The sequence below is a fragment of the Aquila chrysaetos genome, chromosome 4, assembly GCF_900496995.4.
Source record: "Aquila chrysaetos chrysaetos chromosome 4, bAquChr1.4, whole genome shotgun sequence".
Taxonomy (NCBI): domain Eukaryota; kingdom Metazoa; phylum Chordata; class Aves; order Accipitriformes; family Accipitridae; genus Aquila; species Aquila chrysaetos.
Window position 1 is genome coordinate 76,744,913 of NC_044007.1, and position 27,563 is coordinate 76,772,475.

The 27,563-nt window shown below is 40.4% G+C and overlaps 1 long non-coding RNA gene across 2 annotated transcripts in view; it reads left to right on the top strand.

The window, feature by feature from the left end:
* Positions 1–261: 261 nt before the first annotated feature.
* Positions 262–27,563, top strand: part of LOC121233271 — a 144,146-nt gene continuing 116,844 nt past the window's right edge. For both annotated transcript variants that reach the window (XR_005932284.1, XR_005932283.1), the window contains exon 1: positions 262–391. This is a non-coding gene — a long non-coding RNA (uncharacterized LOC121233271). The remainder of the gene's footprint in view (positions 392–27,563) is intronic.

Below are 27,563 nucleotides of genomic sequence, written 5' to 3' on the forward strand. Positions count from 1 at the left end.
AAGAAACACTCGTGGGTCGAGACAACGACTGGGAGGGATCACTCCCCAGTTATGGTCACGGGCAAAAGACAGGCTCGACTTGGGGAAGGAACAAAATCGACTTCACTTATTACCGACCAAAACAAAACACGGATATCGGGAAGTAAACCCAAGCCTGGGAACACCTTCCCCCCCCGCCCTCCCTCCTTCCCGCCTCAACTCCGCTCCCGGTTCTCTCCACCGCCTCCCGCCGGCGGCGCAGGGGAACAGGGGACGGGGGCTGGGGTCCGCCCGTCATACCTTGTCTCTGCCGCTCCGTCCTCCTCAGGGGGAGGAGGAGGACTCCTCCCTCGGCCCTGCTCCACTGTGGGGTCCCTCCTGCGGGAGACAGCCCTTCACGAACCTCTCCAAGGTGAGTCCTTTCGGCGGGCTGCAGTTCCTCACAAACTTCCCCGGCGTGGGTCCTTTCCGCGGGCCGGTCTTCAGTCACAGACTGCCTCAGCGCGGGCTTTACCACAGAGTCACGGCCATCTTGGGGGGGCATCTGCTTCCCCGCTCCCCTCCATGGGCTGGGCGGGGGGGACAGCCTGCCTTCTCACCACAGGCTGCAGGGGCATCCCCTCCTCCTCCTCCTTCCCTGACCTCGGCACCTGCAGAGGGGTTCCTCTCACACCCCACTCCCCTCACTCGCTGCAGGTTCCCCTTCTCAAACCTGTTCCCCACAGGTGTTACCACTCTCACTGACGGGCTCGGCCCGGGCCAGCGGCGGGTCCCACCTGGAGCCGGGGAAGCTTCTAGAAGCTCCTCACAGGAGCCGGCCCTGCGGCCCCCTCCCCTGCTACCAAAAAAACCCACGCCACACGAACCCATAACAAGGGATAACCTTTCTTAGTTAATCTGATGATTACATTAGGGAGGAATAGTTGATTCAATGTTTTACTAGCAATTGCTGAGAGTGGTGGAGCTAAATATTTCTCATGTCCAGCTATGCCACATCATCCATAACTCCCAGGTGCCAACTGATATCTTTGTGGTTTTTGCATGCCCTCCTTAAGTGCCGTGATACAGCGGGGCAAGAAGCTCTTCTCTTATCAGCCTGTGTTTGATGCCCAGTAAAGGTCTACTTCCCATCTACCTCTAGAATTCTGCAGCTGTTGTCTTCTCCAGCTACAGATAAGAATATTCAGGTTTTTTTTTTAAATCAGACTCAAACAGCACACTGAAAATCAGAGACAGATGTAAAAACTGGAGGTTGTTCTGGAAGAATTTTTAGTATGTAACCAAGCCACATGGCATAGTTCTGGACCAGAGGGTAGGTTAGTACACAGTATGTTGTATTATCTTTGCAGATGATGTTTTGACAAAATAATAAGTAATACCCAGAGAATAAAACAAGTGGAAGGATATGTATGTGTGTGTGTGTGTGTGTGTGTGTGTGTGTGTGTGTGTGTGTGTGTGCGTGTCTATGTATACATGTATTATATCTATATATCTCTTGCTATGTCACTAAAGAAGGCTCAAGTGTTTGGCTTGCTTCTTTCTTTCTTTTTTCTTCATGACTATTATGTCTAAATCCCTGCACCCACTATTCTATTTTCTGTCTGAAAGTAATCCGTTTGATTTTTTTTTTTAATAAGCAGTATTTTCAATACAAATTCTTTCACCAGTGTCGCTTTCCAGAGGCAGGTTTCTAAAACAGTTGTTCCTGGAAAACAACCAAAGCTATACTTAATATAAAAGATATGCCCCAGGATACTTTCTAATATTTCTGCACTGCAAAAAAGGCATTTGTTTTGGGGGAATTGTTCATGTATCTGGGATCAGAATAGAATGTGGGAATAATTGGAGAGGCTGCAGAAATTAATCTGGGTCAGATAGATTTGGATACATAAGAAACCTAAACCAAAAAGGGAAAAAAATTTGTAATATTTGCTTTTTGAATATTCTGAAAAAAAGTACACTTTCATTTTATTATTTGGTAAACCATTCTATGTCATTTCCTGAGAAAACATGCTGCTAGTGGCCATGGAATATTTCTCAAATTATGTAAAATTTACAATTATATTTTTAGAATTACTATTTACAGACAGAAATCAAGAGAAATGGTAAAATATTTCAAAAAATTTTTCTGGAAAAATCCAATGATGTTTGGGCTTACCCAGGAGTGACTACAACAGAGCAGAGACAGCATTTTCACAATCCAGTGACAAATCTCTGGTACTAAAGTGTAACTGATATTTTAGGGGAAGAGTCTGAAATCCTTCAGTAATCATTTGCAGAGAAATGTGCTTTAAGGTTAAAATATTTCTATCTTTGGAATTATTTCTCCAAAATATCTTCAAATTTAAAAGAATAACATTCTAAATCTGGTTCTGAAAGACACATTCTTTTATCAATTTAAATGTCCATTTAAAGTAAGAGTAACATCAGCAATGACTTTGCTTAGTATCCTACTAAGCTTCTGACCTCAGTTATCTTTTGAGACTGAGTTAAACAAGCAATCATATTTTCATATAGTTAAGACACACCTCAGACAATTCATATATCTTTATAGGTACTGGAACTTGAAAATAAATTCTTAGCAAACCCACAGCCTCTGATAACCTCTTCGCCTGATGTCACATATAAAACGGCAGGAAGAAACAAAGATTCAGTAAGTAGGAATTCTTACATAAATTTCTTTTCATCTTACCTGCACACACATACCACTCCTGCTCACATGGGATTGCAGAATGAAGGTAAATACATGTGTATGTATCTATATAGATAGCTGTATCTATATCTTCTGTATCTATCTACCTATGTCTCTCTCTCTTTATATATATACAGCTCCCCCCCCCCCCCCCCCTTTTTTTTTACAATGAGGGTTGTCAAACACTGGAACAGGTTACCTGGAGAGGTTGTGGAGTCTCCGTCTGTGGAGATATTTAAAACCTGACTGGACGTGGTCCTGGGAAACCTGCCTTAGCTGACCCTGCTTGAGTAGCGGACTTGACTGATGATTTCCAAAGGTCCTTTCAACCTAAACTATTCTGTGATTCTCCATGATATATGTTTAAATGGGTAGCTTGTATGAATCCACTTCCCAAATTACTCGATCTCCTGTCTCTTCGTAAAACAGTTTTCTGTATGTCATACACCCAATAATTCTCATTGTTCGTTTCTGAACACTCTCTGTTTCTTCATGCTTTTCAGGATCGAATGTGAAGAGAGTGTGCCATTGATTTCCAATGTGATATTTGTGTGCTTTACATCCTGTTCATTATCCATCTTACCAAGTTTGCTTTCTTTAATTGGCGCTGTGAAGTGCAGCATTCAGCTTGAGCTGTCTGCAATGATAATTACTATCTATTCTTTCTGTGAATCTTTACATGTAGCTACCTTAAAGTAATTTATATGGAAAGATGGCTTAAGCAGCAGCTTTGCCAATTTGTAGGTTTCAAACTAGAAGGAAAAAGCAGTGAAATGATTTGCCATCATGTTGGTAGCACATGTCTAGGGCATGTCAGGATCTTTTATTTTAAACTAAATGTTTACTTTTGTTTGTTACTGCCTCCATCAAAAATCAGGACAAATCTTAGAAACATGGTTAAAGTATGACGTCTTTTATATCATACTTTATCCTGATGTTCTTGTCCTCAAACAGGCAGAAATCCATGGATCTCAGTTAGTTTCAGAAAGTCTCAAATGGTCTGATTTGATTGTCTACTTATGAGGCAAGGACAGGCGAGATTCTGGTTAACAAAACTTTGGTGCCAAGCAAAGCTGTCATTACATAACTGAAGAATGCTTCTTGATACCTCAAAGGTGACATTCTTGACACCACTGAAAGTGCCAACAAAAATTTCACATACTAATTGAGGACAACATGAGCCTACAATTGGATAATTTCTTTGCAGTGAAATTATACAGGAGGTTATTTCAGTATAATGTTCATCTTTGACCTCTTCCACTCTTATCTCCATTTGTACAAGGGTTGCTTTGCGAATGTGATAGAGGCCTCTGCCTTTTTTGCTAAAATCGCTACTCAGGGCCTGTATTGAAGACTAATCACCTCTGGAACTATACCAGGCAAGAGAAATATATGCAAATTGATGCTAAAAAGAGTATAAGCACCTCTGTGTATACATTGGCTTTAATGGTGAAATCATGGAATCTTATAATATCATTTATTCTGCAGAAGCCTTGTTGCCTAATGGACTGATTGTGCTCTGATGCGAAGTGCAAAATAATCATTAACAGCAGCAGAAGCAACCCTTCCTACAAGACAGAATTCCACTATAAATCCTAAGGTCTTTTCTGTGCTGGAAAAAAGCTATACGTCTTTTACTAAACCATTTCTAACATCAGTAAAGTGGTTTGAACACCTTCCACAAAACAAAACTTAATTGACTTTTGTTGAGATTCACTGAAGGGCTGAACTAAAAAGTACAGAGTTGATCATGTTACTCAGCACCTAATCTCCAGCTAGTAAGGATGGTGTGGATGCTAAAAGTTTACAGAAGTTTCGAGTGATAGAACAATACCATAGAAAATTCCGTTGAGGGTTATTAAACAGGCAGTTACGGTATGTAGCTGAAGAAATCCCTAAGTACAAATTTCTGAAGGCTGCAGAGTATTTGCAAGAAATGTCACTGCTTACTTGTCCTGTTCTTATACTTTATCTTACATATCTTCTATTGACCATGGTCATAGTTGTTCAGCTCAATAGACCTTTGGTGTGATCAATCCTTATATTAGGGAAAAGGTATTGACAGTTTTCAAGAAAATGATTTGCTTGTCCTTTTCTTCTTCAAACAAAAAGATAAGAGCATTTTAAGTAGTGGAAATCTCAGGGTACGACTATTCCAAGCTATGCCAGAGAGAATAAGACCTGAGTTAGTGAACTTAATAGCACAGTGCCCTCTCTAGGCTAATTAGTCTTCTTCTATTGTGAATTAAAGTGATAACATCAATACTATACTTTAGGAATACCTAAATTTTGTTATATTGGTAGAAATATTTTCAGCAGAATTCTTAGATTAGCCATCTGATCCAGTTCATGGTAAGAATTTTACTCTTTAAAAAGCTCTTAAAAATATTTAGAGAATTAAGGCCTAAGTCTGTACCTAGCAGATTAGTTGAAATGACACTTAATCAAGGGAGAAAAATAAAGTGTCTGGAATATCATGAAGTAGAATAAAACCAGCATGGTATCTGCAAAGGAAAATCTTGTTTAATAATTTTGGTTTTTTTTTTTTAGTTCTTTGAACATATCTATAAATGGATAGATGAAGGACAACTGGTTCACCTAATGTAATAAAACCACCGAAGGGCCTTTGACATGGTCCTGAATAAGATTCTGTAGACGAGACAAGCCAAAAGGGCCAACTCTGTCCTGGGGTGCATCAAGCACAGCATAGCTAGCCGGTCGAGGGAGGTGATTGTCTCACTCTACACTGTACTGGTGCAGCCCCACCTTGAGTACCGCGCACAGTTTTGGGTGCCTCAATATAAGAAGAACAAACTATTAGGGTGTGTCCAGAGGAGGGCAACCAAGATGGTGAAATGCCTCGAGGGCAAGACTTAGGAGGAGCGACTGAAGTCACTTGGCTTGTTCAGCTTGCTTGGAGAAGGGACCCCATTGCAGTCTACACCTTCCTCAAGGGGGGCAGCGCAGGGGGAGATGCTGATCTCCTGTTGCTGGTCACCAGTGACAGGACACAAGGAAATGGAATGAAGCTGTGTCAGGGGAAGTTCAGATGGGATGTTAGGAAAAGGTTCTTCACTGAGAGGGTGGTTGGTCACTGGAACAGGCTCCCCTGGGAAGTAGACAAGGCACCAAGCCTGTCAGAATTCAAGGAGCGTCTGGACGATGCTCTTAGTCCTATGGTTTAGTTTTAGGTAGTCCTGAAAGGACCTGGGAGTTGGACTCGATGATCCTTATGGGTCCCCTCCAACTTGAGATATTCTATGATTCTAGGAAACAAAATAATCTTGAGAGGAGTGGCAACATTGTCATGAAGAAAAGGCCAAAGAGCACAATTAAATGGCCAGTTAAAAACCAAACCAAACCAAACCAACAACTAAACACAGCAAGCACTTCACCACACTCAAACTTTTATTGTTTAATGTCTATCAATAGTTTCAAAAGAACTGTAGGACAGTAGTGATTCTACTTATTAAAGTTCACAGATATCACTAAGTCGTTTAAAAAGGTCACAGAGTTTGGAAGAAACTTTGGAGAGGCCTAATTCAAGTAGTTTACTTATCAACATAATGTTTCATTTCACATTGAAAAGGAAAGTTCGAATTTGAATGTTCTCTGACATCTCAGAGGGCTTTAAATTTATTGAAGTAACTCCTACAGCAGACCTGGAAATTGCTATAGATTGCTTGATATGCAGCTGTAGCTAAGAGTCTAACAAGAAGTTAGGTTACATGAAGACTAATAGGGTAATTAACATTGGCGTGTAATGATTTTTTGTAATTAATGATATGACTTCATTTGGAGTGTGCAGTGCTGATCACCTATCCCAAAAGGGACATTGCAGAACTTAGGTTAGTTCTTAGGATATTGAAAAGTATGACCAGTGGACTGGAAGTGCTTGCATATGAGAAGAAACTGAGCAATTAGGACTGATCACTGAAGAAACAGAAGAAAGAGGCATGATAAGAGTACATTATGTATGAAGAGCATTAGAAATTAGAAAATTCTATTCCGTTGTCTCATAATGCAAATGCAAAGAAACGTGATGACATTAAAAAGCTGTCAATTAAAAACTGATTCAAGGAGACTTCCATTCATTAACTGTAAACTGTGGAACTTACTGCCACAGGAAATTACCAAAACCAAAAATACATCAAGAATTAGAAAAAGATCAACTCGTTTAATGGTTATCAACAACAATTAAATGGTTATAAACAACAAATTAGGCAAATCATCACCATGGTTGCTAGAAATAGGAGAACGCTGGATTCATTGAACTTGGAAGTCTCTTTTGCCTTATTTTCCTAACTTGTTCTTATCAACAGGGTGGACTATGAGCCCCTCATACAGCACAGATCACCTTCAAATATATAGTAGATGTAGTATTACCTTTAACCAGTTGTCACGACCCGGGCTGGACAGACCAGGGAGGGGTCGTGGTGAATTCGGAATTCCCTCGGACTAAATTAAGGTGAAACGACACCAAATGATCAGTTAAACATTTTATTCATGGCAGAAGCAAACTGAACTTGGAAGGCATTAACAATAGGTGGCGTGGTTTCTCTCAACATGAATTGGCATGGAACTACCGCAGTAAACCCTGTAACCCATGGTAACGACATACATCAATTCAGGGAATAAGGAGATCCCTCCAGCTGAGTCACGAGGTTCAGAGTGGACTCCCTTGCTTTCTAGACTCCTTCTCAGAGAGGAGCCTATGGGTGGCTGGATCCGCTCCTAGTCCCAGACTTAGTCAACGGTTTTATGTCTTAAAGGGATGAGGTGTAGGGATTATGAAAAAGGAAGGAGAAAGAGGGAGCAAGACAGAGAGGAAGAGGAAGAGAAAAGAGAATGATTTCACCGGTCCTGGGTCCAGTGTTGGTCCAGTCAGCCTAAGGGTCCAGTTCTGGTGGGCACATGCACGTGGGGCTTCAGTTTGTGTCCCTTTATCATCCTTGCCCCTCCTTTGGGCAGGCACTCAAACTCATGAGGCTAATTAGGTGTCAGGCGAACCTTCGGGAAATGGGTCAGTGGGCTTGGGGGTCGTTTGGGGAGTAACTTCCCCTTCCCTACAGCCATGACCATTGTTTGATCTTTGGCCATACATGGTGAGCTGCCCTGCTCAGCATATCAGAACAGCATATCAGAACAGGGAACGGCGCATCCTCTGGCACACCCTCCCTGTCCTGTTGTTGATCTGTGCTGATCGGCTTCTTTCTTTGTTTGTTGTTACGCAGAACTTGTCCCACCACAATGTTTGAGACATTAACTCTTTCAGCCTCTCACACCAGTACTAACCAGTTGAGGGGGACATGCCCAACTTTCCTAATTGTGTACAAACTACTGGCTAAAGAGCAGAGAAACACTGGGCAGTGGGAATATTTCCTTTGTGGAAGGAATGAATTAGGTTACTCCAGAGAACAGAGTCAAGTTCCAAACTGTGCCCCATTCATTCCAAAAGACACTGAGGGTATGTAAGACCTAGATTTTCTATGCTGGAAATTATAAATTTGCACAAACTACTGATTGTCTTACTTTCCTATTAATTTTCAACCTTTCTAACATATAAATTACATTCTTGTTTTATAAGGTAGTGATGTGAAGCCTTGCTCGCTAGAAAAAAGACAATTAAGTGCACAAAGAATAGTTACTGTACAAGTTGAGACTAACAGGTCTCCTCAAGGCTTGCAACCAAGTACAACTGCAAAACAAAGTGGTTTTTGCTGTTATATGCCCTGAACCAGGGTTTTCATAAAGAAAAATTACTGAGAATGGGAACTCCCCCACTATGTTTACACTGGTAAATAAAATGTCCAAAAGCATTCTTTACTCTTGAGGTTAGTTGGCATGGCACTGCTGATAACACATACCTGGGCTGTTAAACTCATTACTTCCTGGAGTAACAGGCCTGTCATAACTCTGTTAGTTATCATTGGCCTTGGCACCTACCTCCTATACATCTTAAGGGTATATATTCCTTTCTTGTTTGTCCCATTCATGACACATCAACCTGCCTGTAAGGTTTAGGAGGCTGCCCTTTGAGAACTCTTCTCACTGTCATTGCCAACACACCTCAGGGCACCTCTGAATTCCTGTTATTCCCAGATGTCCACTGGGACCGTTGAGGGGGTTGTTCTTCTACAGATAATCATGAACACCGTGATTCACTAGAAAGCGAGGGTGCAGAGGGGAGTCCGGGTGGTGGTTAATGGAAGAGTCCACACCCAGATTTACCTCTCCTGCTCTTCATTTCTGGACTCTGAACCTTCCCTATCTGAGGGTCTGAGGACCTGGCCCCTAAATGACAGATGAGGCACAGGCCTGCTGCCTAATGTGCAAATATGGACTCCACAAAGCCCTGATAGAGAGTGGTAACTGGGGCAGGTGCAGAAAAAAAGGGAACCGGGGGTAGGGGAAGGCATGCATCAGGTAAGGGAGCAGGCAAGGAAAGTTGCATTTTTGTGGTAGACCGCAAAAATTTTGGGCTGCAGACTGTTGAAAACACATGAATGAAAGATGTGGGTAGGTTGCTATAGCAATTTCTTTGCATAAACTATGTCCTTGTTGTGGTTTAACCCCAGCTGGCAACTAAGCACCACGCAGCTGCTCACACAACTCCCTCACAGTGGGATGGGGGAGAGAATCAGAAGGGTAAAAGTGAGAAAACTCCTGGGCTGAGATAAAGACAGTTTAATAGGTGAAGCAAAAGCCACACACACAAGCAAAGCAAACCAAGGAATTCATTCCTCACTTCCCATGGGCAGGCAGGTGTTCAGCCATCTCCAGGAAAGCAGGGCTCCATAACGCGTAACGGTGACTTGGGAAGACAAATGCCATCACTCCGAATGTCCCCCCCCTTCCTTCTTCTTCCCCCAGCTTTTATTTGCTGAGCATGACGTCCTATGGTCTGGGATATCCCTTGGGTCAGTTGGGGTCAGCTGTCCCGGCTGTGTCCCCTCCCGACTCCTTGTGCCCCCCCCAGCCTGCTCGCTGGTGGGGTGGGGTGAGAAGCAGAAAAGCCCTTGGCTCTGGGTAAGCACTGCTCAGCAGTAACCAAAACATCTCTGTATTATCAACCCTGTTTCCAGCACAAATCCAAAACATAGCCCCATACCAGCTACTATGAAGAGAATTAACTCTACCCCAGTCAAAATCAGCACAGACAGACAGCAGCGATTAGGGCCTAAATCTATATTCAGGTATGCTGCTGTTGCTGAGAGCAGAACTTGACCTTTTCAAAGTATATGTGTGTGGGTTTCTTTGTCTGGTTTTAGTTTAAAACTGGTGGAGGGGGACAGGAGCATACTGAACACTTGCCAAGAGGCTGGTATCACTTTGGATATGCAGAGAAGGTATCTAGATTTGAGAATAATAAAATTAGGATGACGTTTGGATTATCAAATAGATTGACTAGACTGCATGCAGTAATTCTACACCAATAACTTAATATGAAAGTATGCTGGCATTAGGACAGTTTTGAGCGAATGTTTCTACAAAGCATAGTCACAGAGCCATGCATGTAGCTAGTATATGCATTAAAGAAAAAAGTAAAATCTTAGGTTTATCACAGGATGAATCCAAGAGATCTACAGATCATAGTTGGATTAATGCAAAATGGAGGTATATTGAACAGAACAAACACAACTGATTATCTATCTCACCTATTTATGTACTGCTGGACTGTTAAATAATAAACTAGTAAACAGCCAACATCCTTGTTTGTTTGGTTTTGGGTTTTTTGTTGGTTTTCATTTTTAATTACCTTGGAACTTTTGCCCACTTGCTTGGAATATGAGAGCTTTCCTTAGGTTAATCAGTTTTGGTGAGGACCAGATATTAAAACAGAGAAGGACAGTCGTCTTCTCCTAACCTGAAGAAAAATCCCATTCAAGTGTCATGTTTCTAAATTGAGAAGAATCCAGATCACTCCTTTAGTCTCCCAGTTTGCTTTATTTTTCCCTTTTGTTATCTGTACTGTATTGATCAGTGCACTGTTGAAAATGTGTATTGTCGTCTTCTTCCTGCTTAGCACACATTATACTACAACACCAGTACTTTAACACAAATCTTCCCTTCTGTCAGCCCTGAGAGGGTGGTTCAAGTTTTTATAAATCAATACTACAAACATCATCAGTATATTATTTAACACATTCAAATTCTGATGATAGATCAGATAATTAATATTTTAAGTAAAAGAGATGTCTACTTTTGCTGTGACAGCAGCTCAGAGAATGTCTCTGTACACTTTTGGATCTGTAGTCCTTCAAGTACTCTAAATTATAAGAAAGTATTTTAGAAAGCAGCAGCAGAATTTACGTTTATTGAAAGATTGGAGGAACCTTAGAGGCATGTTTGTGCTTCGGATATATCTGAAAGAAAAAAATCCAGTTGGTGAGTGGGCATCAGAAAGTACTTTATGGAAACCCTTCATTGGTACTTAGGCCACAAATATTCATATTATCTCTGTCACTCTCTCTCTCAGAGACCATTGTTATTTCATATTGTCAGTTTACTTTTGGACTAGACTTTATATGTGCTGATCTAAACCCACTTAATGACTTTATGAAAGTTGTTCTAGATTATTGATTGTATAAGTGACAGCAGACTCTACACCAGACTGGGGTTTTGATATGGCAAACATGCTATCTGTAAAAGTACTTGTGGCCCTTAGGTATAAAGTAGCTGCGTTACACCTTATATCTGTGGAAGGCATTAATGAAGGTGGGACATATATAATCACCGTACAATTTTTTACAGGTCTGCTTTGCATGATAAATTCTCTGGAAGAACACACCAAACAACCAAACCTAAAATGAAATTCTGAGCATGTGGAGTAAAGTGCAGTCAGTGCACTCGCTTTCCTTCTCCATTATTTTGCAGTTGATATAACCACACACCCCTCTTTGTACTCTGTTTCCTCTTCCTCTCTGGGGCGGGTGTCACAGTGGGACTATTTCACTGGAGTTGAAAGAGTTTAAAAATACATTAACATCTTAGGTCTTGAGATATATTGGATCCAGAATTTTCCAGTTAACCTGTGGGTCACACAAAAAGCCTACAATTTGGGTCCCCTGAGAAATGCATTATTCAAGTTGCATATCCCTTCCAGAATGCTTGGAAATAGTGATTATAAACTGCTCAGGGTCTTGAGATGAAGAGTACTGTATAATTCCTTGGATTTACTATTGTGTTTATTGACGATAACTGTGTTTTCCCTCTCTCTTATGGGAGAGGAAACACAAAATAACTATTCCAAACTTGAATTTCTGACTGTGAAGATGGGGGATTTCTTTGCTCCTTTTTCATTTCCTCCTATCTAACTTTGAATTTAAAAATCTGTTTTTCTTCACTAAGGGCATATGAAGGATTTGATTACTGATAGCTCACACACAGTAGCTTTTTTTTAATCATCTGAGCTGTCTACCTGCAGTGGACGTGAATACCCAAAGTAAGCTGTCAAGAGTGCAGCTGGTATAACACCTGATAACAGAGCAACCTTCGCGGTTGAAAATGCAGAGAGACATGTCTCCGTCACAAGTCTGTAAATTATGACTGCACTCCAGCGTTTCAACCGAACTGAGTTCAGGGGTGCATCCACATAAGAAGCAAATGAGTTGGAAGCTGTTTTTTATAACCTGGAGATCATAGTTCACTTATATCTAAGGAAAATTAAATTTTCTTCATCACTGTGGTGGGTTAAACCTGGCTAGATGCCAGGTGCCCACCAAAGCCGCTCTATCACTCCCCTTCTCAGCTGGGCAGGGGAGAGAAAATAGAACGAAAGACTCATGGGTCAGGATAAGGACAGGGAGAGATCACTCACCAATTACCATCACAGGCAAAACTCGACCCAACTTGGGGAAATTAGTTTAATTTATTACCAATCAAATCAGAGTAGGATAATGAGAAATAAAACCAAATCTTAAAAACACCTTCCTCCCACCCCTTCCTCCTTCCTGGGCTCAACTCCACTCCTGATTTTCTCTACCTCCTCCCCCCACCAGTGGCACAGAGGGACGGGGAATGGGGGTTGGGGTCAGTTCATCACACGTTGTCTCTGCTGCTCCTTCCTCCTCAGGAGGAGGACTCTTCACTCTTCCCCTGCTCTGGCGTGGGGTCCCTCCCATGGGAGACAGTTCTCCACAAACTTCTCTGGCATGGGCCATTCCCACGGGCTGCAGTTCTTCACGAACTGCTCTGGCGTGGGTCCCTTCCCTGGGCTGCAGTCCTTCAGGCACAGACCGCTCCAGCGTGGGTCCCCTGCAGGGTCACAAGTCCTGCCAGAAAACCTGCTCCAGCGTGGGCTCCTCTCTCCATGGGGCCGCAGGTCCTGCCGCGAGCCTGCTCCAGCGTGGGCTTCCCACAGGGTCGCAGCTTCCTTCAGGCATCCCGCTGCTCCGGCGTGGGGTCCTCCTTTCTGGGCTGCCGGTGGAGATCTGCTCCCCCGTGGACCTCCCTGGGCCGCGGGGGGACAGCCTGCCTCACCATGGTCTTCCCCACGGGCTGCAGGGGAATCTCTGCTCCAGCGCCTGGAGCATCTCCTCCCCTCCTTCTGCACTGACCTGGGGGTCTGCAGGGCTGTTTCTCCCACATGTTCTCATTCCTCTCTCCAGCTGAAGTTGCTGTTGCACCGGTTGGTTTTTTTTCCCCTTCTTAAATATGTTATTCCAGAGGTGCTACCACTGTCACCAATGGGCTTGGCCTTGGCCAGCGGCGGGTCCATCTTGGAGCTGGGTGGCATTGGCTTTATTGGACATCTCAGAGGAGCCACCCCTGTTGCCCCCCCGCTACCAAAAAGCTTGCCATGCAAACCCAGTGCAATGAAAAAAAGAACAAAAGACACAGAATGTTTTTGGATTGATTTGTTTAAAAAATACCCCTAACAACACTTTAAAGTAAAAGGAGATTCACAGTTAAAGCCATCAATCAACTTAATTGAGTGTGATACCTTTTTTATAGTTATTGTCCATCTAAAATTCAACACTGTATTCATTGACTGTAAGCCAATCCACCAAGTAAAAGAAAAAAAAAAGAATAATTTTCACAACAAAGGGATTCCCTACCTGAAAGCAAGTATCCCTGTTAGTTTGTGCTGAACAATGTATTACATTGCTGCTTTGTGATGTATACACAGTTTACCAGGTTCTTGCTACGGTCCAAACGGATTTGAGAAAACATAATGAAAGGGATCATATTTTGAAGTACGTTTTCTGTCTATAAATGAACTTTAACCTTCTTTATAAGATGTTTAATTTTATTTGCATGAAGTAAAAATTCACATTAAAAGTGCATTTTTTTCCAAAGTTTTAATGCATGAACTAGCTACCTAATCTGCTTATTTCAGGATTCTGTGGATAGTAATATTTATATGGTTTCAAAGTCAATGGTCAAAGTAATGAGAAAAACCACGAAGGACTATTAAATATAAAGATACCACCTTTGGCTCAAATATGAACTGCAAATTGTTGAAGACTGGGAGAATATCAGCATTTAGTTTACCTAATCTTATACTCTTCCCTAAGTGTCTGATCTTGGGTGCTATCAGAGACAGGCTGCTGGGCGACAGGGATCTTCTACTGGACTGGATATAGCTGTTCTTCTGGCCTTATGGTTAATCCAGGCAGGGTCCATATAGATACTTCCCTTGATACAGGAGAGAAAAGCTGAAGTCTAGTGCTTAGCATTATTTAGAAGATCTGTTCCAACAAATTTGTTAACATATAAGCTACCTGAACTGCCTGTCCCTAGCTTAACCCAAACACAATTATTCCTAAAAGGGCATCTCACCCCTCACTACTTTATTTGCTTAAGGGGAATATGAGGTCAGCTTAATTTGCTGGGCTCCACCTTGCAAAACATTGTGCAAGCATGGTTTGTGAAGTACCCCGCCATAACTAGACGTGGATGTAAAATAACAATACTTCATTGTTAGTTCCCAGAGAAGATACACTTGAAGTGTAGAAGGAAATTTAAAATCAATGTGCCATTTAATTGCTTTTATTTCCTCAAATGACTGACCAATGAAAAAGCCATTTTGTTTTAAATGTGGGTTTTGGTGAACCATATCCTGAAACAGAAAGAAACAAAAATCATAGGCCTTTAATTTTCTCTCCCTCTGGCTATGTATTGCTCTGGGACTACTAAGTCTTGTAGCATCCAAACTGTCAAAGTGACTGTATGGAATGTAACATTTAAAACCCCTTAAGCAGTTGTAAATCAAAGCTGTCCCATAATTTACAGTACATTTATTTTTAAAAATCATATTTATATAGCATCTTTCAACCCAAATGATCTCATAGCATTTTACAAACTGGATTCAATTCCATCAGCATTGAGATTCAGCCATCTCTGAGAGGTTAAGAAGCTGGCAAAACAGCAACTTCAGCTATCAGAGGGACAAACTAACATATTGGTCAAGACTGTTGAGGGAAATTCCCTCATGAGAGCAACTGTCACATCATTTTCATCTGCTAATGATGTTGATATTTCAGTATCATGGCTCCATGAGTCTCTTCTTCTTTCTTTATATCATAAGATTATATCATATAATCTGTGTTATTTGTCTACAGCAGATAAAGTGATTAACAGAATATCCTTCCAGGCAAGTGAATTTGCCAAACCATGTTGTGACGTAGTGGCAAAGGAGAGTCTTGGAGAGATGTTGCTCTATCAAAGCACCTTCCTTCCAACGCCTTACTCTTTGGTACTTGTGACATGCACAGAAGAAACAAATTCCCTCACCTTTGATTCTCTGAACTTGAGAGAATGGGTCCTCCTAGGAGTACATGCCAGTAGGATTATACCCCAGTCATGTGCATCTCCCGCTGCTTCCTCCCACTGGATCTTTCTGAGCTTCCCTATTAGAGGATCTGCCCTGTGCCCATGCAGAAACTGAAATCCATCTCATCCCTGTCACTTCTCTCCTCTTTAGGTTAAACAGAGTCAAATGGGACAACACACAGACCCCTTTTCATAACATCAATTAAATGATATAATTATAGATAGAGACCAAGCAATTACAATACTTACACTAAAGAACAGGGATAGACATGGCAAGCAGTTCATTCATCTTGTCCTTTGATATGAAAAAAATGGAGTAGTTTTAAAGAATGAAATGTGATTAAAATGAAATGAAACTTGAGTTTACCAGATCTGAATAGTCACATAAGTGCATCCACTTATTTAGATACCCTCAGTCAGCAATATTGATTTATATAAGCTGTACAACAGAAGACATTATATGTGAAATCAGAGCTTTTCAATGTTTTTAAAAAAATTCTTCCAAGAGATGTGGCAAACAACAGGCAGTGAATTTGCCTTGCTAAATCCAGCATGTTTCAAGAATGATAGAACAATTGTTCACCTATTAAAGTTGGTGTTGAAGAAGGGTGTTTCATCGTCTGATACTTGTCATTCAATATTTGTTGTGCTCCTGTTCAACACGTTTCAGTCTCCCTAACAGGAGCTGAAATAAACTATCAAATTTAGAGGATTACACCATGCATAGCAATTAGTGGAAATACAATGTATAAATAACTCACAGACATACCGTGCATGAAATATGTAACAAATGCAGTAACAGAAATCAGTGCATTTTCTCCTCGTTTTAACAATTCATCAAATGTTAAAGATGCCAAAATTTTTCATATACAATGGACTGCTGGAAGGGTGGTTGGCCCAAAACCTGTGGCCAGGTATCATTTCAAATGTTGTCTCTAATCAAGATGATTGTAGGAAAGTCTCTGAGAAGGTGTAAGATAGTGGAACCCCATTCCTTGAATGGAGATAATTATACACTCTGTAGGGTTTTGATCTAGCTTCCATGCATAATCCGCACACCAATAAAGTAAAATTCACTTCTGTGTCCTGATACTGATAGGGGATTGTGTCAATTTAAGAAACAGTTTATAGTATGCAGAAATGTTGAAAAGTTGCTTTATGAAGAGGCCATTAACATATCAGGAGATATTCAACACTATAGCCGTGGGATGATTTTCAAGAATTTTCCTAGACTGGAACACCAGCTAATGGAGACTTTCAAATTAAACCTTGTTTTCTTGGTGTTCAGCAATATAAGCTTGCTCGGCATTCCTCAGCTGAGATTGGAGGACTCTGGATGTGACTCTTTCCCTGGAGGTGTTTGGGAGACAGATGTTTGTATGTTCTACTGAACCCTCAGGGTCTTCTCCAGGTCAGCTCTTGTGACTTCTGCGTCTCCCAGATCATCTTGACAGCTTTGCAAATTAGCCTCCTGCATCCAGCCTTTGGGCACTGATGATGAGCACTGCCTGCAGTGACTGCAGAGGCCGTGGCAGCTTGCCTTCTCCAAAGTTATTTGTAAGTCCTCTGTCTCAGCACTAAAGCTTCTCAGGTTAAAGTAAAATTTTAACAGAGGAACAACTGTGTTGCTCCTCATCCTGCACAGTGAGTGGTGCCTTACTGACTCTTAAACTTTTAGACCACTGTCTGCAAGTGACAAAGGCTGCTTACTATTACAATGTCTGCTTAGTATTTTAAACAACGTACACACTTACAGCATCACTCTTGCCTTGTACTGTAGGGTTCATTCTGTCTTTCAGAATAAATGTAAAATAAAATAACTAAGTTTAGATACTTTCCCATTTCAGAACAGCATGAATTAATGCAGTTTCTAAGTTTGTATTTTCTGCTGATGTAATGATTCACATTTCACTTTTTCTCAGCACTTACATTCTCTCTCAGGCTATTTTTTTCTAATACTCTTAGCATATAACTATGCTTCGTCCTTGAGATGGTTCAATTTTCTAATAACACACATTTCTTAAAAAATATTTAACCAGAGATTAACTCTTTGTGGTTAAGATTTCTGTATCATCTGTAGTTGTGTACTTTCTCAGATTACTTAAGGTTTGGTTTTTTCCCATATTTTCAATCTGTAGTTCATCACTTTGTAATTCTGTATGTCTTTTTCCTGATTTTTTTTCTGTTTTTTTTTCTAAATCACAGCACTCTTGAGTTGTAGTCTTGCATTCTGTCAGCTGCTTGTTTAAACAAATTCTGTACACACTGTGAAGAACATTTCTTTCAACCTAGCAACATTTTTCATACCCTTGAGGACATTTTTAAATGTGGATCTTGTGAGTGAACACATGAGCACAGGAAACCAAATTTTTCAAACTGAGCATATTGTGAATCTTTTAGGTGAAACATATAAAATCTTTTCCGGTGCTTACAACATTAGAAATGAATGCATTTATAATTTAGAGAAAAAATCTGTACAGAAAATACGCACAAAGAAGATTAAATTCACGAAGGAAGTTAATAAATAAGTGCAAGTATCACTATATAATTTTCATTTACCATGAGGGGGGATTTTCAGGCTCTTCTGTTTACAGAAACCTAAATATCTTTTTAAAAGCACTTTTCTTCATCAGACTTATCATTTTTTTATCAAAGATCTGATATTTTGGAACAGTAGTTCACAACATCTTTATTTTCCTTACAGAGTGGCTTAACTTTTATAGCTAATTGTTGTTGTTCTCAGTCTTTTGTTGGGGAATTGTGCTGGGAATATTGGCATTTCTCTTGTCCTCCCTCCTCATTTTCAGTTTCCCTGACTTCTTCCTGTATTTCTGTTGTGTTCAGTGAATCACTCGCCGTGTTGATGCTCAGCAGGAGAGAGGTTGACTTCGCGATGTGGGGCAGCAGAGTGCCGATGCTGTAACCACGAGGACGCCCTGCAGGCTACTGCTGTCACAGGGCTCTCTACTGCCCTGATCAATGGGTCCCTCTCCACGATGGGAGGATTTGCGTGGAAAGACTGCTTCATTTTACTTTGATTTTTAAGTGGAATTTAGTGTTCACAGAATATGCCAGATAGAAGAGAAAGGGGCAGAAGTTCATCCTCTGTACTGCTGTTGTAGTCCTTTGTCTCTTTGTTAAACATGCTGTCCAGCACGTCACTTTTGACAAGGATGTCTGTCTGCAAGAAACTGCTTGGAGAACATCAAGGGCATCAAAGATGTGTCAGTTGTTACCCAGCTAGGGAGATTTGAGCCACAGACCTTAAAGAAGGCAGGTTCTCTACTCTGCCAGAATGCCAACAGACCTCTGTGCATCCAGATGTGTGTGGCTAATGTCACAGGTTAATATCACTGTGGCCAGATATGGATAGCAAAAACAATTGACCATAATGTCCCCAAGGAAAAAAAAAAGTGGCTTTGAAAATACAATGAAATTCCTATTTCACATGGTCAGGAGAACAGTGCACTACTCGCAGTCTGGTGCATGGTCCTTGAACCAATGTGTAGCAAGGTAGTGAAATCTGTCCTTTTGACCATTATTGCATGTGGAACAATATATTGGAGAAAAAAGCAAGGCATCAACACTGTACTTTTACTGTACCTGACATCAATAATATACTAATTTGTATCATAAAACATCTAAAAAGGCTGCTTTCTTTGCTACTTAACATTTTCATGTGTATTTCTAACTGGCATATGGTGCTAATCTGACAGTTTTTAGAAGATGAAACTTTGCTCATGTTCACAGAATGTATCTGGTATCACCTCTGACCTTGGAGAAGACAGTCACCACATGCGTCCAACAATCCTCACCTTCTCAAATACATAGACATTTCAGAGGTAGAGAGTTAATGGAGAAAAGTATGACATAACAGAAAATAAGCAAAGGTCTCTTTTTTTTGTCTCACCTGTTTCATGTTGTTGTTTGTCCAGTGATTTATAAAGCACTAATCTTGATCCATGCCAGTTCCATATGGAAAGGAATTAGTCCCTCACCCTCCAACCTCACTTCAGACTTCGATCTTGCTCCTGAGTATAGCATATTAACCAAGGCGGTTAAGTCTTGCTATGAGGAGGCTGGACACAGCACTATGTATGGTACCAGCCTTCAGTCTTGAGAATCTGAGCAGGTCTGGCAACTCAACACAGCTCTGTGTTTTCTAATTTCAACAGAACTTGACAGTCACTTTATCCCTGCAGTCCTCTGATCCTCTAGCATTTTGTGATAAGCCTTAAGTCCTGCATAGTACATGAGTTCACTGACAGGATGAGTGAAGAATGAGGAGGATTATTCATTGTTCCCATTAAATGTAAATCTTTTCAACAATAACTTACAGGAGAGCAGTGTTACTTCACAGGGAAGTTTACTTTGGACAGATGTGCTTTAAAAACCTACACTTTATTCTTGAACTGTGCTGAACAATGCCATTTCCTTCTTTTCTCCTCTCCTTCCCACTGTAAGGACCTTGTTTATTCTAAGGAAACCAATGGCATTATCCTGATTTTGCACTGTGGTGACTAAAACTGTCCAGACTACCAAGGCTTTACATGAGGAGAGGCAACTGACACACTTGGGAAAATACGTGGATCGCATGACACTGGCTCAGGTTCCAGTAACTCTGCAACTGCGGTGTGATGGCAGTTGCATAGGCCCCATGAGGAACACAACCATCATGGTTCTGCTCTGTAAGTATGACAAGCACCCTGGTCATTCAATTTGAAGTCAGACTCTGGAAATACTTTCAAATGCACTTCATGTTGCTCTTCAAAGCCCCCCAAAATAAGTCTGGTAGGAAAAGTATATCATATCTGTAGGAGAGATGATTTCTATCAGAAACTGGAAAATCATCCACACATTAGCGAGTAAATGAGGGCAGAGTTTTAAGACAGGGATCCTAGAAATCTCTGAAATTCCCTGTCATTATAGTTAGGAAAGAGTGGCTACTGTATGCTACACATGGGCTTGCTTTGGTTACAGTTTTCTGCATCATTCTTGCTGACTATTTATAAAAAAGTTGGCTTATCTTTATTAGCCTTTCCCCATGACGGGAGATGGACTGAGTGATCTCATAGGCTGTTTTCCATTTATGACTTCTGATTCCATAAATAACAATTTTTTGGGTGGAAAAATAAGGAGAACACCAAAAGATGCCTATACAGAAAACCAGAATATAATTTTATATTATAATAACCATATTAGAATATTTTCAGAAGAAATTTCTACTAGTGTATTTCAGAAGGACAGCATATTAGTTGGTTGCAATTTAAAACAGATCCGAATACTGAGATGTAGTGCTCTGCTTGCTTTCATTGGCAGGTGGGAGAGGAGGGAACGGCAGAAGGTGTCCTGAACTTGGTTTCCTGACTCAGATAAAGACTTTCTCTATTGCTATTTTATATAATCTCTCAGCCTTATTTCCTACATCCTTTAAAAAAGTGGGCTAAAGGAATGCATAATAAAAGCTGTTATTTCATCTCTATTCAACAAGATTGACAGCTTCTGTAAAACTCCATAATTATCAATATTTTGCTGAACCATACTTTCTACCAGAGTTACAACATTCTCCACCATCACTATGTATTTCCTTATCTGTTTCAAAACCCTGTGTGCATCTATGCTTAAAGAAATGTAAGGTGTAGTTCTTGCCTAAAGAAGGCTTTGCAAGATATTCCCCACAAGAAGTTACAAACAGACCCAAGCTTGAACAGTTTCCCAGGCTTGAAAACATAGGGCTGAAATTAACTGCAGCTCGGGAGAAGGAGATGGCAGTGCCCAGGTGCCTGAAATAAATAAAAATGAAACCATAGAAGTATAGATAAGGTTTGAGTGGCAAAGGCCTTGTTAGTTACTTTTCCCTTCTTTGTAAATGTGCTTCCTCTTTTTATCCCTGTGACCTACTTTTTGTCATCTTCTCCTGCTCTTTTTTTTCTTGCTTGATGGGAAAAGCCAATTTGTACTGGGCTACTCCTCGACTTATTGGCTAGGACAAAGAATTTTCAGCAGGATTACACAGATCAGAGAGATTAAAGATTCCACTCAGGCTGGTTGTCATCAGATCCAGGTGCTCCTCAACACTGCATTTACATTTCCAAACCTCTCAAGACATACTCATCTCCTTTTACCAAGCAAAAGGTTTGCAAAGAGCAGGGTGGAACAACAAGCAGAACTGCCTTCTCCAGTTTGTGAGTTTCGCAGCTTTCTCATGATTTGGGGCTCATTAGGGTGGTTACAACTCTCTAGTCAACTTGCATACAGAAACAAGTGTAAAAGACACACACACACAATAGCAGTGAAATGTGAAGCTGCGTAAAACTCGCTGTATCACAGATTTGAACCTCAAGCTCATAATTATATTCATGAAAAAGAACAGCTTTCCTTGTTTCTTTGTGTGACCTTTTTCCTGTAGAATGATTTTCTAACATGCACCAAATTTCACAGTGTTTTAAAAGACTGAAAATGGTCTTCATTCACAAAGGTACGTAAGCGCAGATCTTTAATGGGACTCTGCACCTGCTTCAGGCTACACATGCACCTAAATACTGAACTGAATCACGGCCCTCAGTAGGAAGAGAAACCCCAACTGGTCAGACCCTAATTTTCTTTATTTATTTTGAAAGTTGAGCAATTGAGAATTGATAAAGTAGCATTTAAAGAGAAAAAGGCTGCATGTGATTTATAAGGTATTCGAGAAGATACATTAGAAAGCATTATGGGATGCAATCAATCAGTGCCTGGACTACTCAAGATACTAAATGCTTTTCTCTTTTCTACTTTCAGCAAGTAAGAGGACGGATCAGGTATTAGTATGGCACATTTTTCTAACTGATGGCATCATTTTCTAGCACCTTTTCTTGATTTATGTTCCAGTGTTTATCCAATTTCCTTTATAACACCATCCAAAGCAGAAACATTAGGTATTTGTTATTTAACCTCTATGATACCTTCAGAAATTGGCAGAACAAACAGGACTCATATTCTTATTGTTGCTTTAGATGACAATTTGGCAAAACTGAAGAACTGAAACATTAAATTCATTTACTGTTGTTACCATAAAAATACGGCATTGTTAGCGCATTTTTGGCCTTAGAAGAAATTTGATTTTCCTTACTAGCAGCAAGGTTGAGTGAAAAAGACCTTTTCCTGTTCCCAGTAAGATAAATAGGAATTTTGGCACCAACATACAATGGGAGGAACGCTGGTTCCTAATTATTCATGAATTCCTGGTCTCAGACTGAACTGCACAAGAGTCTGGAAACTGTGGGCAAATGTAGCTCATCATTTATTTATCAAACTATAGAAATTTATACTGAAGAAAGAGAATTCTATTCCCTGCCTGAGGGATTTCTGACTATCTCACGGCCAGTTTGGAGATAGTGATTTCACTGGAGTCTGTCCCTCGTGACTTCAGTTTGCAATCAAAAAAATAACCAGCTGACAAAAAGCCCACTGTGCACACTAAAGAGCTAGGGATTCTACAGAATCAGCCAAATGCTCATTCTTGTTTCCCAAACTAATTTTTCCCTTCCTTTTCAATGTAGTATATTTGATGGCAACATTGCATAACATACAGCATGCCAGCAATAACTTGCAAACTTTGGGAGTCTAAAAATATAAATAACTTGATTCATCCACCCAACCTGACTAGTTCCAAGTCTTGTCTTTGCTTTAAAGATGACTCAAGTTACAGCTTGGGGGTTGGTCCTAGCTAGAGTCCATGCACCCTTGAAAATGTGAGCATATTGTGGCTGTTTTACTTGGTCTGCTGGCCTGTCCAGGGATACAAGCTGAATTTTGATCTCATCATATTTAAAAAGACCACAGTGCTGTGTCAATGCAGATGAAAGTTATCAGATTCTATTGGACTCCTAATGCCTTCTCACAACTCCCACATGTATCCAACAAGGCAGAAAATTTTCTTTGCGGTACTAGCACAAAGGAATTTCTAAAGTAGATCATATTATTGCAGCAATAAAAATGATGAGATGTGTCAGTAAAAGGTCTTAGAGCTGTAAGTGAACTAGCAACACTACTTTGGACATTGTAGTTCAAGTATTATTTCACTGTGGTGCAGCCATTTAGACTAGATTACCTTAACATAAGCTACTTTGGCAGAAAAGACATAACCTCAGAGACATATTTTGAGACGTGAGAAGCCCTCCTTATGTTGAACCTTACTGTCACGTATGCCATCAGTGGTGGCACTAGAGAGGTGGTACATAGGAAACACAGATATGTTAAACCTAGTCTGTACCTGACAGAGCCCCAAAACAGGAATGATGTGAAATTGCTCTCTTTCACTCCCATCATGATTATACACACAGCTTTCTGAGTCTAAGCTAAACCCCACAGAAGTCAGAGAGTCCCTTTGATACAAGGGAGGCGTGTGTTGGGTGCACGTGAACACTTTGTTCGGAATCCACTGTGGTTGGTATTTATTTTTTCAGAATCTATTGGTCTGTCCCACTGTTGCGGTTTAACCCCAGCCAGCAACTAAGCACCATGCAGCCAATCACTTCCCCCCACCCAGTGAGATGAGGGAGAGAATCAGAAGGAAAAAGGTAAAACTCGTGGGTTGAGATAAGAACAGTTTAATAGAACAGAAAGGAAGAAACTAATAATGATAATAATAACAATAATAAAATGACAATAATAATAGAAGGATTGGAATATACAAAACAAGTGATGCACAATGCATTGCTCACCACCCGCTGACCGGTGCCCAGTGAGTTCCTGAGCAGCGATCCCTCCCAGGCCAACTCCCCCCAGTTTATATACCGGACATGACGTCACATGGTGTGGAATACCCCTTTGGCCAGTTTGGGTCAGCTGTCCTGGCTGTGTCCCCTCCCAACTTCTTGTGCCCCTCCAGCCTTCTTGCTGAAGAATCCTTGACTCAGTATAAACACTACTTAGCCACAACTGAAAACATCAGTGTGTTATCAACATTCTTCTCATACTGAATCCAAAACATAGCACTATACCAGCTACTAGGAAGAAAATTAACTCTATCCCAGCTGAAACCAGGACACCCACTAAAGTCACAACTGGAATAAAAGTTATATGATTTCTAAAAAAACCAATAAATGCTAGATATTTCTTTGCCTCTGGTGTTTTGAAAATATCTAAGCTTTTTCTTCTGACTATGGGGGCTAAACCCACCAATATTTGTAAGACTCACAGTAAAACTGGCAACATTGCGTAGGAAATCCCCAATGAAAATTACTCAAAGGATTTGACAGAGTTATAGTGTACAGGTAGCCAGTGTTTTGGACTGACCTATAGGAAATTCAGTTTTCTGTTATTACTAAATACAGTGGAGGCAATCTTCTGGCTCTCAGAGTTTGATGGAGCCACTGCTAGGGAATCCCATAAACTCTTTTAAACATGTTCCCAGCATCAGATTCACAACAGCAGTTAAAAACAATTTACTCTAGAGCACCAACAAAACCCCAGTATGAAAAAGGCAATGTATTACACTGTGTACCACTGGCTAGGAGGATCATTAGGGCAAGACATATGGGAAAGGAATAGCAAGATCATACATACGGGACAAGGTGTCATTCTCACCGAGTGAATCACTTGAGCAAATAGAAAATACTGGCTGAGATGACATTGCTGCCCTTCACTGCGGAAGAACTTTCAGGAACATATCTTGGTTTTTTTCCCTCCCTCAATGAGCTGGTAATTGCAGCCTGAAAATTTTTCTAATCTCAGTCCCAAAAGGATATTGAATGATTTAAGGGATTTATGCAAGTTAAACCTGTCGCAACAGAAACTAGCCTGGGGGGTGGGGGAGTAGGTAGGTAGGGGTGGGAGAAAAACTTAAGACTTGTCCCTTCAAAGCTCTTGCTTCCTCCTGAGGAAATTTAGGGCAGTGTATGAAATCTCCTGCCAGATCTTTCAATCATTCACAAAATGCTGAAAAAAGGAATTAAGCAGTGTTCTCTGAAAGATACGAACTTTGCCAGAGAAAGCCCTAGCACACTTCAAGAAACAGGCCAATTCTTCTTTGGTTCTGACAGACTTAGTTTCTGTGCCTCACTAGTCCAGGGATGAAATGAGAAAGGTTCATTCTCTGTGTGCCTTGGCTTGTCCAAACTCTAGAGGCACCCGAGTGTAACAGTAGCAGCAGCATATGATAACGTACATTTTTCTGATAGACTGTCTTTTGTCAGGTACTACATAATGCAGAAGTGGAAAGGCACTCTGCCTGGTTTATCTGCATCTATGCCAGAAGATTTCCTGGTAGAGCTTGTGCAGCCAGAGGATGCAATTTTGCTATGTTCCTAGCCCTATAGCTAGGGCAGCAATATCCTGTAACTTATTTAAATTCAGGGAGCATTTTTTAATTTCCTATTTCAGTATTTTACTCTTTTCTGGGGGCAGAATGAAAGCTATCTCTACCTCTCTTCTTTGGAGAAAGAGAATCCAGCAGGGGTTGCAAATACCCCTATAAAATTAACCCCAGCATTCTGTACACTTTTTGTAAAGCATAGGCTACTGAAATTTTCACATTACTATGGTACAACAAAAAAACATGTTGTGAACATTCCATAAATTATTGCATCTCTTATAGTATTTCTGTGATGATGATAAAGCTGCTCGTCTTCCAACAGCCTTCAAACCATGCTTTTCCTATAGCACTCTCTTATCAGAAGCCCAGGACACAGTTTGGATTGATGTAATTTGACATGGTTCTGATGAGATTCTGGGAATCTAATACGACAAATAGACATGAACAATACAAACCTTCCAGCTAACAAGTTTTGAAAAGAACTAACGAGAGAAAAGAGATAACTTGGAAAAGAAATGATACATTAAAAAAATGGTAAATGTCCTAGCTCAAAAACATCTCTATTAAGAAATGTAGAAAAAAAGTCTGAGAAATTCAAATTCAAAATGCTAATGAGATAATACGAATCCTCTTAGTTGTGACTATATCTTAGGTATCTATTAATGAATATTCATATAAGGATTAGCACCAAGTTAAAGCAACAAGCTAAAAATATACTAGCTATGTATGTATACAAACCCAGAATCTTACCACTGGTTTGGACAGATACCTATCACAGACAATAATACCAAACTTTGAAACTGCTATTCTCTTTGAAATAGTAACATCAGCATGATATAAACTGTTCTGTATAATGAAGAAATATTTGCCCTTAAATGGAATTGCTATTGCATACTTTGAAAGTATTCACTAGAAAAGTCTCTTGAGGGAAAGGGACTTAAATTACAATTTTGCACATATACACAGTAACATTACCCTTATTTAAATTGTCACTTGTAAACCTAAGTGGTAGTGCATTTCTATCCCCTTAATCTCCAGCAAAAAAATATTATCGTATTAAGTGCGTCCTAGAGTCTCAGCTTTCACTGAAGCAAAAAATGTTCTTACTGCTTATGACATAGATAACCTTAAAAATAAGAACTGAGTATAGCTGAGTGTAAATGATGACAACATTTGCATCCAGAAAGAAGCCATTCATCTCAAGAAGTGGTTAACTCTGCAGCTATATTGGTGGCAGTTTAGACACCTCTATTTTTAACTAACTACAGAAGGAATAAAGCATAATGCTTTATTTTCTATCTACTAGTATCTGTGTCCTTTCCAAATTAATTTTTGTATACTCAGATATGATGAAAAACGCTGTTGTTCTCAAACTCTGTCTCTTAATATCTTTTGTATTGCTGTTATGCATTGCTAAGGGAAATCTGTAGTACGTTGAAAACAGGAGACACTGGAATAAGAAATAGAGTGAAATAAAATACAACAAAGAACAGAGTGCTGCTTCTACTATCCCCTCTTGTTTGAAGCCCTACGCACACTGCGTATGTGTGTGTATATATATGCACACCTACATATATACACACATACATATATATATAAAATATATAAAAATAGACATAAGTATATATGGATAGTTGCAAGCAAGGCTGTAATGCTAGAATTAAAAGAAAGTGCTACAAAAAATTCATTTCACTGCAGTAGAGTGTGCCTAGTACAGGGTTTAGGCCACAATTTAGTTTAGTCAAAAGGCTAAGGAAGTGTGGAGCTCAATACGCTTTCTGAAGAGCTCTTTAGCTTCCTCTTTACTGGTCACTCCAT